Here is a 16,566-nt window from a genome sequence, read left to right on the forward strand (position 1 = left end):
AATAAAGATAGATTACCCGTATGTCCACAGATTCTCAGTAGTGGCCTGCGGAAGGATTATGACCGCGGTCGACAAGTTACCTTCTAAGTTGTTTTCCCTCAACAATTAATGCTGCCAAGTGAGTAGGAATGACACCGCGCTCTCATATAAGTCGTACGAAACTATTAAGGAAACGAATTTGCCTCGTGGATCCAAGTCTCCCATGGACTGCCTATAATGTATTATCTATCCTAGAAGTGTTATCGGGGTGATTATTTAAATTTTCACTCGGTGGGAAACGCTGTTGTTCTTCATTCATCTACTCTGTTATGAATAACTTGTGGCCCTTAAAAGGGCCGGTTGCTGATTCCCTAGCAAGCACTCCCGCTTACTTGGAACTAGTGTATTTTGTGACGGCCTTGGTCCCTTCACTGACGGCGTGCTTGGCCAGCTCACCGGGTAGCAGGAGACGGACGGCTGTCTGGATCTCCCGACTGGTGATGGTCGACCGCTTGTTGTAATGCGCGAGCCGCGAAGCTTCCGCGGCGATGCGCTCGAAGATGTCGTTAACGAAGCTGTTCATGATGCTCATAGCCTTTGAACTGATTCCCGTGTCTGGGTGAACTTGTTTCAGAACCTTGTAGATGTAAATGGCGTAGCTCTCCTTCCTCTTGCGCTTCTTCTTCTTATCGCCCTTCGAAATATTCTTCTGGGCCTTGCCGGCCTTCTTGGCAGCCTTTCCGGAAGCTTTGGGGGGCATGGTGCTCGTCTGATGATGAGCCCGACGACGACGACGACGACGACATTTGGACACAGAACATCTGTGCCGTGGACCTGCTTTAGGGATTTTGTATAACCCTTTTCAGGTCTTAGATTTTGTTGTGTTATAGATAGTTTTGCTTGAAGAAGAAAGCACGGGGGAGAGGTTGTTTGGTGTGTGGTTGTCTAGTGCTGCCTTGCTAAGTATTCTTGGTGGTCATTCATCAGACGGGAGACTGTGAGGTGGGGCTGACCGGGTGGTATTGTTTGGAAGAGTACAGAGGTGAAATTTTTATTAATAGCTTTATGTGTGTATTTTATGTTTTTGTGTTGTATATATAGGGTGATGGGTTTGATGTTAGAGATGGTGTATACTGTTCTATTTTGTGTGTTTCGTGGCAGTTGAAATGTTTTGCGTAGAAGTCTACGTTCCAGTGATTCTAATTGAGAAAGTTGAGAGTTAGATACTCTGGAGAACAGCTGGGACGCGTGTAAAAGTGACGGTCGGATAATTGATTTGTAAATTAGAGCTGTTGTATGTGGCCGGCACCCTGGCTTTGCTTGGTTGCCTGCGACGTTGTAGAGGAGTTTGATGGCGTTTGTGATGCGTGATTTGATGTTGATGACGTGACGGTGTAGTTTCAGTTTGTTTGATATGGTGATGCCGAGGTATGTGATGTGGTTGGTGTATGGGATTATGGAGTTTTTGCAGCGGATGGCATAACGATCTCTCATGAGTTTTTTGGGGTAGCGTCTCTTTTTTAGAATCATTGTTTGTGACTTTGCAGGATTGATTCTCATGCGCCACATGTCTAGCCAGACGTTTAGGTTCCGTAGTGTTTCGTTGACATGGCTGTTTGTGTATCTGATGTCGTGGGCTGTGGCTGTGATAATAATGTCGTCAGCAAATTGTCCGATATGTACGCCTTCGCGGGGTGGGATGGGGATGTCAGAAACATATATATTGAAAAGGATTGGGGAGAGTACTGTGCCCTGTGGGACTCCGCCTTCAATTTGGAATGGTTGGGATAGGGAGCTGTTAATTTTTATGTGGGCGGTTCTGTTACGAATAAAATCTGATAGCCAGCGGGTTAGGGGTGGGGGAAGGCCGATGTTGTGTAGCTTATATCGTAGTCCGTCATGCCAAATGGAGTCAAATGCTCTGGTTGTGTCGATTGTCACCACTGTTGATGTCATGTGTCTCTCAAAGCCGGATTCAATTGGTGTCAAGATTTTGAGGATTTGGTCTGGGATTTCTATGCCTTTTCTGAATCCGGCTTGTGTGTCTGGGATGATGTCATTGTCCTCAATGAAATGGTGTAGTCTATTGTTTATGATTCTTTCCATTAGTTTGCAGATGGTCTGGGTCAGGCTGATTGGTCGATAGTTGTTTGCGTCAGTGGCGTCTTTGTTAGGTTTTGGAAACATAAGTATATGTGCGAGCTTCCATCGGGCTGGTAGTGCGCCAATATACAGACTTGCTGTAAACAAGTTAGCGAGGTAGTTTAAGGCTGTGGGAGGATAATTTTTGAAGAGTATATTGTGAATGCTGTCGGGGCCGGCTGCGGTGTTTCGTGTTTTGTGAATGGCATGTTCTATTTCTTGTGTCGTTATGGGCGCTATGATGGGGTGATCCAATGGTTGTGGTTCGTAAGGTATGCGCAAGGGATTAAATATGTCTGGGTTGTTCTCGATTTGTGCGGTGATTGCATTGTAGTGTGGTTCATTGTAATCTGGATGGTGTGGGACGGTGTGTATTCGGGATAGGATGCGGTGGAAGTGTTCCAGTTTGTCTTCTGTGTTGAATATGACTTCATGTTGGTTTATGAGAGGATATTGTGGGAAGGTGTTGCCCTTTAACTTGTTTATCAGTTTCCAAAACCTACCAGGGTTGTCTTTGTGATTAGAGTTTAGCTGGTTGATAATGTTTCTCCATTTTGTCTGTTCGTAGTGTTGTATTGCATTCCGAACGTCCTGTTGGAGTTTTCGGTAGAGTCTTCTGTTATCATCACTGTGGTCTCTCATATACAGTCTGTGTGCTCGCCGCTTGGTCTTGATAATGTCGATGATATACGGGGGTAATCGTCTTCTTATTGTTCCGTCATTTCTCGTGCGCGGCACCGCTTTGTCTCTAGCGTCACACGTAACTTTTAGCAGTATTTCGTCCGCATTTTCAAGGTCTTCTAACGATTTGATTTCTGAGGGAGGGGGGAGGTTCAAGTCAAAGTATTCTGTAAATGTATCCCAATCCGATTGATGATATTTATAACTTTTTCTAGGGGTAATTGGGGCTGTTGGGCTCCAAATGGGGGTGGTGATTTTTAGTTCGATTGGGCAATGGTCGCTGTTCAGTGGGGGAAGAATTTCGGCCTGGAGCACTCTATTAAATATTGGTGGTGTTGTCAGTATTCTGTCTGGGGTTGTGGCGTGGATATCGTTGACTGTTTGTGGATATCTAGTTGGGGCTGTAGGTATTAGTTTGAAGTCGGTGCGGTGAAGAATAAGTTCTAGTTGTCGCCCTGCTGCGTTTGTCCTTCTGTCTCCAAGTGCAATGTTGGATGCATTCAGGTCGCTGAGTATTATGGATTTATGATTTGTGTTGAGATGGTTGATGAGTGGCGTGGGGAATGGCGCGTTTGGTGGGACGTAGAGTGTGGTGATGAATATGGGGTAATTGTGTATGGCGAGTTTGATAGTGACATGTTCAAAGTTGTTGAATTGTGGAGGGTTCGTGACGTCAGTTATAGGAAGTGTGTCGCGACAGAGTAAAGCAACTCCCCCTCCTCGGCGATTTCTGTCTTTACGGATAAAACGATATCCACGCATTGTAAATTTATCATTCACACCTAGATGGGTTTCATTTAGGCTAACTATGTCCGGGTCGCGTTCCAAAATTAAGTGCTCCAGTTCGGTGCGATTACCGTAAAGGTTACGTATGTTGCTGTGTATAATAGTCAGGTCATGTCTCTGTCGTGCGTGGTGGCCCATTACGTGGTGGTGGAGGAGCTCGGGCGTACATCGGTGTTGCTTCGGTCATTAGCTCGACAAGCGTTATCATTCGTGCGGGTCTTATGTTGGGGAGGGAAGTTCATGGGTTCTATGGTCACTCTCAGTTTTTTATCGATGAAGTTGTGCAGTACACGTTTTTTGAGGATCTTTTTGGCTGTAGTATTAGCCGTTTTGAGTGTAGCCTTCCTCTTGACAGGAGTTTCATCAGACGCCAGGAGTGCTACTATGAAAGTCATGAGTTTGTCTTCTAGGGCTGAGATCTTGTCGTCTATGTATTTTTCTAGGTTTTTGGTTATTGTCTTGACTGTCTCTAGGTCGACCGGTATACTGTCGTCTGTTTTCTTGGATGTCGTGGCTTTGCGTGCTTCTGGGGTGGGAGTGGGATGAGGTTCTGGGATGGCTAAGGTTTTCACTGGTGAGCTGGTAGTGATGTTTGGTGTACCCTCTCTTGTGATTGAGGCGAATGTTGTGTTGTTGGGGCTTTGTGAAGGTGTTGGTATAAGAGCGGGGAAGGCTTGTGAGGGTTTGATGGGCGGGGTGGGGGATGACGCTAGGATTGCCACATGGCGGGGTTTGTTTTCGAGAGGTTGTAGGGATTGCGGGTTACGTGGGTATTTGGTGCATATTATTTGTCCCGTATAGTGGTCTTTGCTGTCGCAAGTGGCACAGTATTTCTCGTTGGTCGTATGCTTTGTCTTGCAGATATTAGGATTCTGTCCACATTTGTGGCATTTAGGGATGTTGTTGCAGGTACTGTTATCATGTCCGTATTGCGCGCATTGTAAGCATGGGCGTAGTCTTACGAATTCTTTCGAAGGTTCGACTCTGTAGAACTTTCCGCATAGTAGCACGCCTCTCAACATGGCGTCTGAAGTTTCCACGTCTTCGAGGAAAGCTCTCACTAACTGGGTTTCGGTTCTGGTCTGTGCCGAAATGATCCTTGCTACGTTTTTGACTTTGTAGCCTTGGTCGAGTAACTCTTGTTTGAGAGTGTCCATAGAAATGCTGTGTTCAATAGACTTTATGACCACGCTGATATCTTTGGGAGGGGGTGGCTGAGTGGCTGACATGTGTGCTGGCATGAGAATCAATTTTGCATGTGGGCCGAAAGAGTCAGGGGGTATGGCGTGGACGAACTTTTCTGCGGTCTGTATGTTAGGAAAAAGGAGAGTGGTAGTTCTTGTGGTGTATGCCCAGAAATATCTAGGTGTAGGGATCTGTAGATGATTTTGTGTGATTAGGTCTTTGATGAAAAAGGGGTTGTTGGTGTTTAATGAGTGATTATGGATTTTTACAGTGTATTTTTGTTCAGAAGAGGCAGGATCGGTGTGGGTGGATGTTTGAGGGATAGCTGGAGTCAGGACAGGTTTCCTTTTGGCATGGGTTACGGTTTTCCAATCGTTTTCGCTGGGGTTTGGCGGGGTTTCTGGTACTGGAGAAGGGGGCAGGTTGGGAGTGCGGGTTCTGTCCAACGCCGTAAGCCAAGGTGCCGTAAGGGTTGAATTTGGTAGAGCTTCAAATATAGCTTTAGGGCCAAAATATAGAGGGCTGAATTTAGCTGAGAATTTGGAGAGCTGTTCTCTAGAGCTGAAAATTACCACCCGGTCTGTTTGCGAAAGAAGGTGAGAAGTGAAAGTTAGGTCATTTTGTTGCTTCAATTCTCTAAATGCTGATTTCGTTCCCCGCCTGATGAAGAGCCCTCTGTCTGATTCAGTTGGAGAAAAACTATTGAGCAGTGTAGATATGACGTTCTCTGAATCAGTTTCACTGTTAGAGTCTGTCGTCTGGTCAGCACTAGACATACCTGTTTTCACTGGCTTGGTGTCGCTGAGTTGGGTTGGTCTCTTCCGCTTCTGCTTCTTTTTCGGCTGTGGTGTGGCAAATGTAGGCTTCACGTTGGCTGATATGTCGGTTGAGGTGGAGGCTTGGTCTAGATGGGGTGATGGTGGAGGTTGGCCACTTTCTTCGTTCTCCTCCATGTCGTTAGTATTTGCTTTTGCACAACTCAGAACGGAACTCACAGAAAACTATCCCGCGCGATGCTATGCACTGGTTGTTGCTGTACAGTACAATCACACTGGTGCAGCACTAGTCGATATTTCCTCGCCTACAACACTGTATATGTCGAGCGGGGCTCACTGCGTTTATCGTTATGGGTTCATCCAGTGAACAGCAACATGCAATGTTACGGTTTCTCGTTAAAAGAGAGTTACCGTACAATATTTTAAAACAATAATGAGGATGAGCACAGAAGTTCACACACACTGAGCAGGTCTCTCTTCCGCGGCAAGTCTAAAATGTTCCCTGGTAATCAGCTACACTCAATGTTACTCAATGTTACGGTTTCTCACTTTAAAGTTAGTGTACAATAATTTAATAATAATGATGAGCACAGAGGTTAACACACTTAGGAGGTTTCACTCCTGCGACAAGTCGGCAAAGTTTCCTAGATAACACTCAGTACGTGGCGATCCACTAGGCAGCGACTTGGTCGCCAGTGTCTTCTTGATCACCAACTGATTCGCTTCAGTCTAGGGGGCCGAGATAGCATTATAGCCAAACACAAGTTATTAAATATGAGAATAGATACAATATTACTGATATTCCGGAGGGAGAAAAATATTTAAGTCGCAGGGACAATGCCGTACTGCCTTCCCAGTGCGAGCCAATAGAAACAGCGCAAACGTTTGTGACTTTACGATTGGTCCGCTGTCGATTATTGACGTTGGCGTAAAAGTGAAGGTTACCGTCGGGCCCTGCATCATTTTGGGCGAGGCGTCGTTCTTGTAGTTAAACAGCTGCAAGTAGGAGTAGCATCATGTCGGGTCGTGGAAAGGGAGGCAAGGTGAAGGGAAAGTCAAAGTCTCGATCCAGCCGTGCTGGGTTGCAGTTCCCGGTAGGCCGTATCCACCGTCTTTTGCGTAAGGGCAATTACGCAGAGCGAGTTGGTGCCGGTGCGCCAGTCTACCTGGCCGCGGTGATGGAGTACCTGGCGGCCGAAGTTCTCGAGTTGGCTGGCAACGCAGCTCGTGACAACAAGAAGACTAGGATCATTCCTCGTCACTTACAGCTCGCCATTCGCAACGACGAGGAGCTGAACAAACTCCTGTCCGGCGTCACCATCGCCCAGGGTGGTGTGTTGCCCAACATCCAGGCGGTTCTCCTCCCGAAGAAAACCGAGAAGAAGGCTTAAGCCCCTTCTCCGTAAAACGGCCCTTTTAAGGGCCCCACTAACCTCACAAAAGTCAGAAATAGCCAGTATTGTTAATCCTCTCTCACGGCTTCGTAATGTAATTTCATTACGCGTGTCAACTTTCTCTCTCTCTCTATACCGGTGGGCTGATTTAATATCATCATTCTGTAATTTTGTGCTCTGAACGATGTCGTTGTCCCAGGTTCGCACTGAAGTACTTGAAACCGTTGTACATTTACTAGGCTATTGTGTGATAACACATTATACTGATGCATATAGAAAGGTTTCATTATTATTATATAATTTAACACAATACGAATTAAATTAGATGATGATGCCAAGGTACATAGTTGGCTTCGAAATTTATGTAATATATTTCTATCATATTAGAGTAATGGAGATTATCGTGAAAATAATCACAAGTCCCCTTCTTTGGTGCCCATCGTGGTTTTAGACATATACGTTTGAATATACTAGTTTACTTTACTACATACTACGAATGAAACTAATTTTGAATAAGAAATCGATAACTGGTGAACAACTTACGGCGTTATAATAGAGTTCCTAATGCGTTTGTTTGTTGGTGCACATATTGGCCGCACGCGCAGGAACCCCAATACTGAGATGATGACATGACCTTCTCGTAGGAATCGAAGGCTTTGACAATTTGCGTTCGAATTTCCCCTCTCTCTGTCGTTTCGTTCGAACCGAAATGACGCAAGCTATACGTGGAAGTTGTCTGACAGGACGAAGTCCTGTGTTCTGACATGCGATGTGTACCTCTTCTCCCCAGTGTTTACCACACTGGATTCCTATGACCTAAAAGTTGGCATTGCAAAAACGTGGTGATGTGATGTTCAGTATGTGTCAATCCCCTCGGTTCCTTGTTACGGTCTGGTGAGCATTGCCTACCTGCGTTGTCATATTACCCACCAATTCTTCGGACAGTGATTATTGACTTACAGAAGTTTACAGTAACAGGTAACATAATCCGAGGAGCAAGGCTTCACAGAGGAATCCGGTCTTTCCACTTGATATACCAAGCGTTGGGGTCAGACCCATTTGAAAAACGGAGAGGCATTTCTTACAACGTCTTTTGCTGATACTGAAGTGCCCCTACGAAATAAGTTCTGTTTTCCGCACTGGCCTGTTGAGCTAGTGGTCACACAGTAAAGGTGAATTAAATTAATCTCGACAACTACTGCCCTTTTTAGACGGATTTTATGGCCCTGAAAAGGGCCGTTTTGCCGACGGATTCGGCAGCAGACGTGTGTAGGCAGTCTAACCGCCGAACCCGTAGAGAGTCCTCCCCTGCCTCTTCAAGGCGTATACCACGTCCATGGCCGTGACTGTCTTCCGCTTCGCGTGCTCGGTGTATGTTACAGCGTCACGGATTACGTTCTCCAGAAAGACCTTGAGAACACCTCTCGTCTCCTCGTAGATGAGGCCGGAGATACGCTTTACGCCTCCACGTCGGGCGAGACGACGAATGGCCGGCTTCGTGATGCCCTGAATATTATCTCGGAGAACCTTCCTGTGGCGCTTCGCTCCACCTTTGCCAAGACCCTTGCCTCCCTTGCCGCGTCCAGTCATGTTGCTCGTGTGACGAAGGTTAAAAGTGATCTCGACGGCGGGTCATTTTTTGGTTTATATACTAAAACCCGCGGACCAATCACATTACGGAAGGGGCGTGGCTTCTCAACGGGCGAAGACATAAATACCCCTCTTGGGGGCAGCGGGCGCGACTGTATTGCGTCAACTTGGGTTGCGAGGACGAAGGAGTAAGCGATGGCACGTACGAAGCAAACTGCGCGTAAGTCCACGGGAGGCAAGGCTCCACGAAAGCAGCTGGCAACGAAGGCCGCTAGGAAGAGCGCACCGGCTACTGGAGGCGTGAAGAAACCCCATCGATACCGACCTGGTACAGTTGCTCTTCGCGAGATCCGTCGTTACCAGAAGAGCACCGAGCTCCTCATCCGCAAGCTGCCTTTCCAGCGCTTGGTGCGTGAAATCGCTCAGGATTTCAAAACCGACCTCCGTTTCCAGAGCTCAGCCGTAATGGCCTTGCAGGAGGCAAGCGAGGCATACCTCGTCGGTCTCTTCGAGGATACCAACCTTTGCGCCATCCACGCCAAGCGCGTGACCATTATGCCCAAGGATATTCAGCTGGCTAGGCGCATCCGCGGCGAGAGGGCTTGAATTAACAAAGGTACTCCTGCCCGCAAAAAGGCCCTTTTCAGGGCCACTAGTTATTTCTCGGAAGAGCCGGTTGTACCGTACTCCAGGTCTCGTTCCTACTACCCTCAGTTCAAGGTCACCTCAATAATATAAATGGTTTCTCCCTTTCCATTCCTCACCGTATCAGCATTTTCCCACAGCCTGTTTGACAAATATCGCAATGTATCCTATAGGTTAATAAACAATTTTTTAATAGAACGATGGATAACAAAGTTTCTTAGGAAAATTAAAAAAAAATTTCACAGTTCTATAATATTGCACATTATATATATTTACCAAATTAAGGGTTAACGCCGCCGGGACGAGTGATCCTCCGTCCGACCGATCACAAGCGCCAAGGCTCAAAGTGGTCCAGAAAGCAAATCTAGCTGGACTAAAAATGTGACATATTTCCATGAAACTTCGCACTATAGTCACTACTGTATAAGAGGAGAAACTACCCCTTTATAGACGATGCGTTTTGACAAAAATTAGTGACTTGTCTCATATATAATATATTGTTTTAATGAAACTTTACACAGTACTTACATGTAGCTCGTTTATACTATATTGGATACAAAATGTGATTATGATTGTATAAGAGTAGCTACTTGTCTCCTATCTAACATTTTTTACTTTCACGAAACTATAACTGTGACTCATTATTTTCGATAGTACAGACGTGGTCTGCTTAGGAAAGGACAAGCGGAAGACTGTGACCTTTGTGACCTCGGGTGGGTATTACGATAACATTTATAACCGTCACCCTGATAAGCATCCGAGCAGCTTATTTCACAAAAGGAGTTTGAATACAAACAATTCCTTCAATCTACTACGATTATTACAATAACTGATTTCATTAATCTCCTCTCTTCTTTAGCAAAATATAAATTACCTTCAATTGGTCGATTCAGCAAACTTGTTCATAAAACTTATCGCTATTGCGTCACGTTTCGCAATTTTTCTAAAGTAAAAACAAAAACACGAACAAACGCCTACTCCTTTAACCTCATCGCTCTCTTATCTCTAGAATCCCGGGGGGTAGAGAACCTGAATTCTCTGTGGTGTGAAACAAAGCAACCCGCAGGAGCAATGACACGTTCAATTGTCCTAATAATAGAAAAAAAATTACACGTCATTTAGTGTATTCAGAACATTTTTACAGGACCGTGTAGGATATTCACTCTCCTGTCGAATAGTTTCGGCGGCTGGTAGGCGATACGCATTAATTAAAATAATACTTGCGTACCTTGTTCAGGACAGTGACTGTGCTACTTTCTTTCTTTCTTTCTTTCTTTCTTTCTTTCTTTCTTTCTTTCTTTCTTTCTTTCCTTTATTTGTAGCTTATTGATGACACCAGATGCCATAACGGAAATGCCGTGATGGTATGTTTGTTTAATATTCAAAATCAAGTGACAGACGCTATTTGACTTTGCGGTGGAGGGGATAGGGACCTGATCTCGGATGTTCCGAGAGATGCCGGCGCACAGTTGTCCAGAACGCAAAACTATGTAAGAAAATCAACTTCATCATAACCGAAGTTTAAGTAATATCTAGGCTTAAACAAAAGCTAGGCATTGTGCACAACAACATACAAAACATCAATATCAGTAAGAGGTGGGACAAAACATGAGTTTTTTTTTTTTTTTTTTTTTTTTTTTTTTTTTTTTTTTTTTTTTTTTTTAAGTCACGCTCTTCAGTTGATTTTTGTTCGTGGGGTCAGTGGCTGTTTTATATTGTTAAACCTTCCCTTATGGAGGTCATAGGACAAGATGTGTACTTTCATTTAATACGCGAAAAGCAATCTATAATACGTTAGCATTCATTTAATTGGCACGTTTACTGAGATTTGTGCAACTAGTTTTTTTTTTTTTTTTTTTTTTTACGACATATTTAACAGGCTGTGCATTACAAGTAAACCTGAGTTAACTTTCAATTCTTCTACCCACACATTAATCAAATATTAAACTCTATACGGCTTAAAATTTAGCTGCTACATCCTGCAAACTTAGATGTTATATTCATCTCTTGGTGGCGCTTTACGAATTCGACAGCAGCCACTTTTCAGAGTCTGGATGAAGGAGCTTAATTTCTCCAAGAAAAATTCAACACTTCTTGAACATATAATGAACAACTAAATTATGGAGTATATCCATGAATCTAGCATTTTGTTACCAACTGCGAAAAATATGGCAGGCTAGTCATCTTTTAGGAGCATAATTTCTATTAAAACATTAAAAATTATCAGAAACACTAATTTTTCCCTAATTCCCTAATTACACGAGCATAATTCGTTTTTGCATAGATGCGTATAAAATTTCATGGAAATATGTTACATAGGGGAGAAATTATTAACTCTGTATAAATGTAGCCTCTAAACACAAGAAGTAGATTCCCATATAAAAACCATTATCTGAATTTATGCTACCTGTAACTATACTGTGTGAAATATAATGTAAATATTTCAGTTAAGATAGAAATTATTAATTTAGTCTATAAAGCACTTCCGATACAACTCTTCACACAATAATAATAATAATAATAATAATAATAATAATAATAATAATAATTATAGTAATAGTAATAATAATAATAATAAGAAGAAGAAGAAGAAGAAGAAGAAGAATACACACTCGCCCGAATACAGAAATGTGAAGGGTCAGCAGGACAGAGTATTTGAGAATCATATCATATCATATCATAATATATATTCCTTACATTCATGTTAACAACCCTTAAATGTGCAAAACTTCATATCTCACACTAGTTTATTAAAAAAGGTCGGACTGTAAAGAAAACAACTATCGCAATTTTCATATTTTAAGATTCCCTGCAGTTTATACAATTTCATTTATACCACTTAGGATGTATTCATTAAGGATATGCTAATTTTTAATGAAACACACACACACACACACACACACACATCTATTATACTAAACATAAACCCACAAGAGAAAACAATACTTGTATTAACTGTAAACATTTTTCTTCCTTTCTTTATTTTTAGCAGAATCCTCCATTTCACCCTTTATCTCACTAGATGCGCTTCCCGCAGACATTCTTCATTATATGTTTCACACACCACTTCGTAACACTTGCAGCGGTTGACTTTTGTTTTCTTGTCTTTTTCTCTAGGGTATATTGTACATAGTGCTCGGTATCGGTGCTCGTTCACGTGATATTTTACCTTTGTTTTTCTTGCTAACTCCTGCCAATTTTTCTGATATTTCCCGTAGTTGATTGGTCAAGTACTGCGGATTGATTCCCGGTTATAACAAACACACCTACACTACATTCCAATGATTTCTGACTCGTTACTGCACATTTTAGAAACACTGTACGGAAGCACACGCAGTCTCTCGTAAATCAACAGGTTACAACAGAGACTTACACTTGCAAACGCGTGGGGATTTCAGAAAATTTCTTACTATTTCAGTACCTTTAACTGTACAACAGATTTTGTTTTCTCGAAAAAGAAAGGTCAACGTTACTATTGACAAAAGACAGAAACGTACGATTACAATACCTTTATTTTAAACAATCTTAGAGGTGGTCTGGGAATTCCTAAACTCACCACGCGACTACTTAACCCTAGACAGGTAATCATCACTGTACTCATGTTAAAGGTAAGCATTCGTAATTTTTACTACTCACATTTTAATTAACTGAAATCAACTCAATATCACACATTTAACAACTTTTACACTTTTCGTAGCCATTAGTGTTCATTTAATTTTAAGTTTGTCATAAAGTCTTTACGTTCATGTTATTGTCCTATTTACAATTAGTGCAAACAACAGCGCGATGTTCTCTGCAGAACCCCTTTTTGCAAAGTCCACAAAATGTTGTCATCATTCTCCTCTTCTTTGCAGGACATTTATAGCAAACAGTACGTTCACCATCTGGCTGCATTACCTGGCATTGTTGTTGCACAGCAATGTTCAGATGTTCTTCAATTGTTGCCCGCAGAGATCGGTGTAAAGTAGGACGTGCAAAGCGGTGCTGCATCCACGGTTTTGTCAGCTCTTCACACAATTGGAAAATGAATTGTTTTCTTGATATTGTTTTCTGAGTTCTTCTAACTATAAATTATCCATGAATTTATACTTGCAATATTTAGCATGTTGTAAAATATTGCTAGTGGCCAGCGCCTCGTCTTTCTATTGCAGGAAAGATTGTGGCACATTTGACATAGTGTATCTACACCACCTTTAGTCCCATTGTAAATAATAATAATAATAATAATAATAATAATAATAATAATAATAAAGGCTTTACATATAACGTGTTGCTTACTGTTGTCATTGCAGTCCACGTCGGTGGGGGTGGGGGGGTTTCTTTCTCCTCCTCCTTCCTCTAAAAAGAGCAGTTACCAGGGTCTAAGGAAGTGAATGCCCTTTTCTTTCTGGGCTCATCCCTACATTTGTCTTAGCTCCTTAGGGAAAACCACGGAAAACCCTCAGGCTTGCGAATAGACTGAATGAATGAGAGGAGAAACTTTAAAGGTACGTGAAAACACGTCCATGCAAGGGAGTTGGGACTGTGAAAAATTGAATATGTGAAATCCAAGACTGTATTTGCCAGGCGAGCAAAGATGAAGAAGAAGAAAGGCTTACGTATGACGTGTGGCTTACTGTTGTCATTGCAGTCCGCGTCGGCCAGCGGTGGGAGGGGGGGGGGGTCAATATACCTGCACATATCAGTTCAAATTATAAAAACCTCTTAATGCTACTGCGGTACTATTCCATTGCCGAACACAATATGAAGAAATTAGCAGATCCCTGAACTGAACTCTTATTACTCTGAAATTACCGCGCAGTACAATTATAGCTATGACGCATTGCAAGCGTTAGTCACCATATCGATTTGCTAAGCAAATTTAATCCCTTTAGAGCATGTCCCCCCCCCCTCCTCCTCCATATCAGCCAACAACATACTGGATGAAGAAGACTCCTGCAAAAGGGACGAATTAAGATTTAATTTTATTTTAATGATAGACTAACATTGCAAAGTTCCAAAATAATTTTTTGCATTCCTTCATTACACTAGTCGTACAAAATTGCGGTCGTATCTCGTACTATCTATACTAATAATAAATCTGTAGCCGAAATTTTTCTGGTAAGTTTCGATTTTCCAAAAGTAATTGGTCCTAACATATATAATTAACCACCCTGAAACCGAAAATCGCATTTTTGAAATTTTTGTTTGTATGTCTGTCTGTATGTTTGTTACCTTTTCACGCGATAATGGCTGAACCGATTTATATGAAAACTGGAATATAAATTAAGTTTGTTGTAACTTAGATTTTAGGCTATATGGCATTCGAAATACATTATTTAAAAGGGGAGTTATAAGGGGGCCTGAATTAAATAAATCGAAATATCTCGCTTATTATTGATATTTGAGAAAAAATGTTACATAACAGATGTTCCTTTAAAAATGATTTCCGTTAAGTTTTATTTTTTTACAACATTTTGATAGGACTGATATTTAATGAGATAAATGAGTTTTAAAATTAAAATAACGCTATCTAAGACGGTGCAATGAATTAAGAACAAATGACTTCGTCTATAAGGGGCCTTGGACAACAACAATCGAAACAGGGGCCTTGGACATCAACAAACAATCGAAAGCTATTAAACATAGCCTACAGGGAATGTTTCTGTGTTTGTATGAAGTAATATCACAAGCTCGTAAATTAACTGATTTGTATAATTAGTTATTATTTCACCATTGGAAACTGTAGTTTCTCTAGATGGACATAATGCTATAATGTTATTACAGTAACGTCTGAGTAAATCGAGGACAGGTAAGATTAAAATAGCTTCTTATGCACAGAAAATTTGATAGGCTATTTTGTACATTCGTTTTCTGTATTTCTTAAAATAATATTTATGTACACGCATTTTAATCTCAGAGAATTAACGAACAACGAGAGTGTATTGATTTAGTATGCAGTAATAGTACTTTAGCTTGGCAATCCATTATTTTAATAATTCATATTTTAACTATGCTCAATTGAATCGTGTTAAAATACATAAAATATATATGCAATAAATGCAGTGCTAAAAAAAAATTGGGTAATATGCGAAGCAGATTATCTTGCGCTGTTGTAAAAGTTGTTCCCTGGATCAGACGTCCTATTTTAATTATGTAATTACTTTATATTTATTTCTAACAGGTGGAGCGGAGCGAACGGGTACGGCTAGCTAACAATAAGTGAGAACTTACAATACAACAACAACAACAACAACAGCTGATAATCTGAAAGGGAACATAGTAATTTGGGGTGAATTAAAATGCAGCTTCCATTCGTTTAAAATTTCTTTAAATTTTAACTAAATATTAATGTAGATATTACCTCTAAAGGTAAATGGGGGCATGTTTCACAACGCTAACAAATTACAAATTAACAATATACAATTAACAACGGAAATATTACATATGCTTGTTAACTGTGTTTCACAATGCAATCTTATTCACTTGTATGTTTTAACGAACTTTACAAAATCGGCGAAACAAACTTACAAATACGCATAATTGGTTGAACAAAATCGCCAACGACAGTTTACAAAAATCACTAAGGATCAGAGGTAAAGTAGCTGTAATTTTAGAACTATCGATGGACATGTTTATATTTTTTTATATATATTTTATTTAGATTTTGCTACATCGGCGACAACGGAGTTTCGCGGCATGCAATTGGTCGAGCATACCAATGCATTAATTAGCCTACGACTTAACTGACGAAAGTTAGCGCGAAATTCATTCAAATAATTGATAAATAATGGATTTGACCCACGTAGTTATATGCAGTTGATAGAGCAGCTAACATGTCCATCCATTAAAATCAACTTCGCTCTCTGCTGGTCCATCAGTATATTTTATTGTTTCATCCATAACCTCGCCAACATTAGGGAACCCAGCAGGAGGAGCATAAAAATCCTTTGCCCGAGTAAGCACATTCGGTGATCAATAACCCGCCTCGAGTTTTTTCAATCTTGTAACAACATCAACTACCATGTGTGAACTTTTGCACACTGTAATCTTATAAATTCCGTTCTTATCTGCTAACGCAGGGAACTGAGAGCTACTATGCAACCAATGCAGTTCTCGCTTTGAGGTTAGGGCACCACTTTTCCCTTTCAGATGTTGCATGTGATGTCCCATATCTTGTAGGAGAGATTACAGCGAAATGGGATTCGGAACGACTTCAGAATACTGCGTAAGTAATGCCGACATTGCATTATTAAGTGATTGGTTTTCGGTGCAAAGTTTTTCTTCTTTAAGTGCGAGTATTTATTAAATACGTTCCTCGTATATAAGAACTAACGCGGTATTCTGAAGTATAGCGCGGGATTCATTCGAAACCTTTCATTAATATTCGTACAATGATACGAACGTGG

The 16,566-nt window shown here is 41.6% G+C and overlaps 1 protein-coding gene across 2 annotated transcripts in view; it reads left to right on the top strand.

Moving 5' to 3' along the window:
• The window catches only part of cher (filamin protein cher), a 1,020,924-nt gene that overhangs the window by 444,580 nt on the left and 559,778 nt on the right, over positions 1 to 16,566 (top strand). The gene's annotated exons all lie outside the window — the stretch shown is intronic.

The sequence above is a fragment of the Periplaneta americana genome, chromosome 10 (assembly GCF_040183065.1).
Source record: "Periplaneta americana isolate PAMFEO1 chromosome 10, P.americana_PAMFEO1_priV1, whole genome shotgun sequence".
In the NCBI taxonomy this organism is placed as follows: Eukaryota; Metazoa; Arthropoda; class Insecta; order Blattodea; family Blattidae; genus Periplaneta; species Periplaneta americana.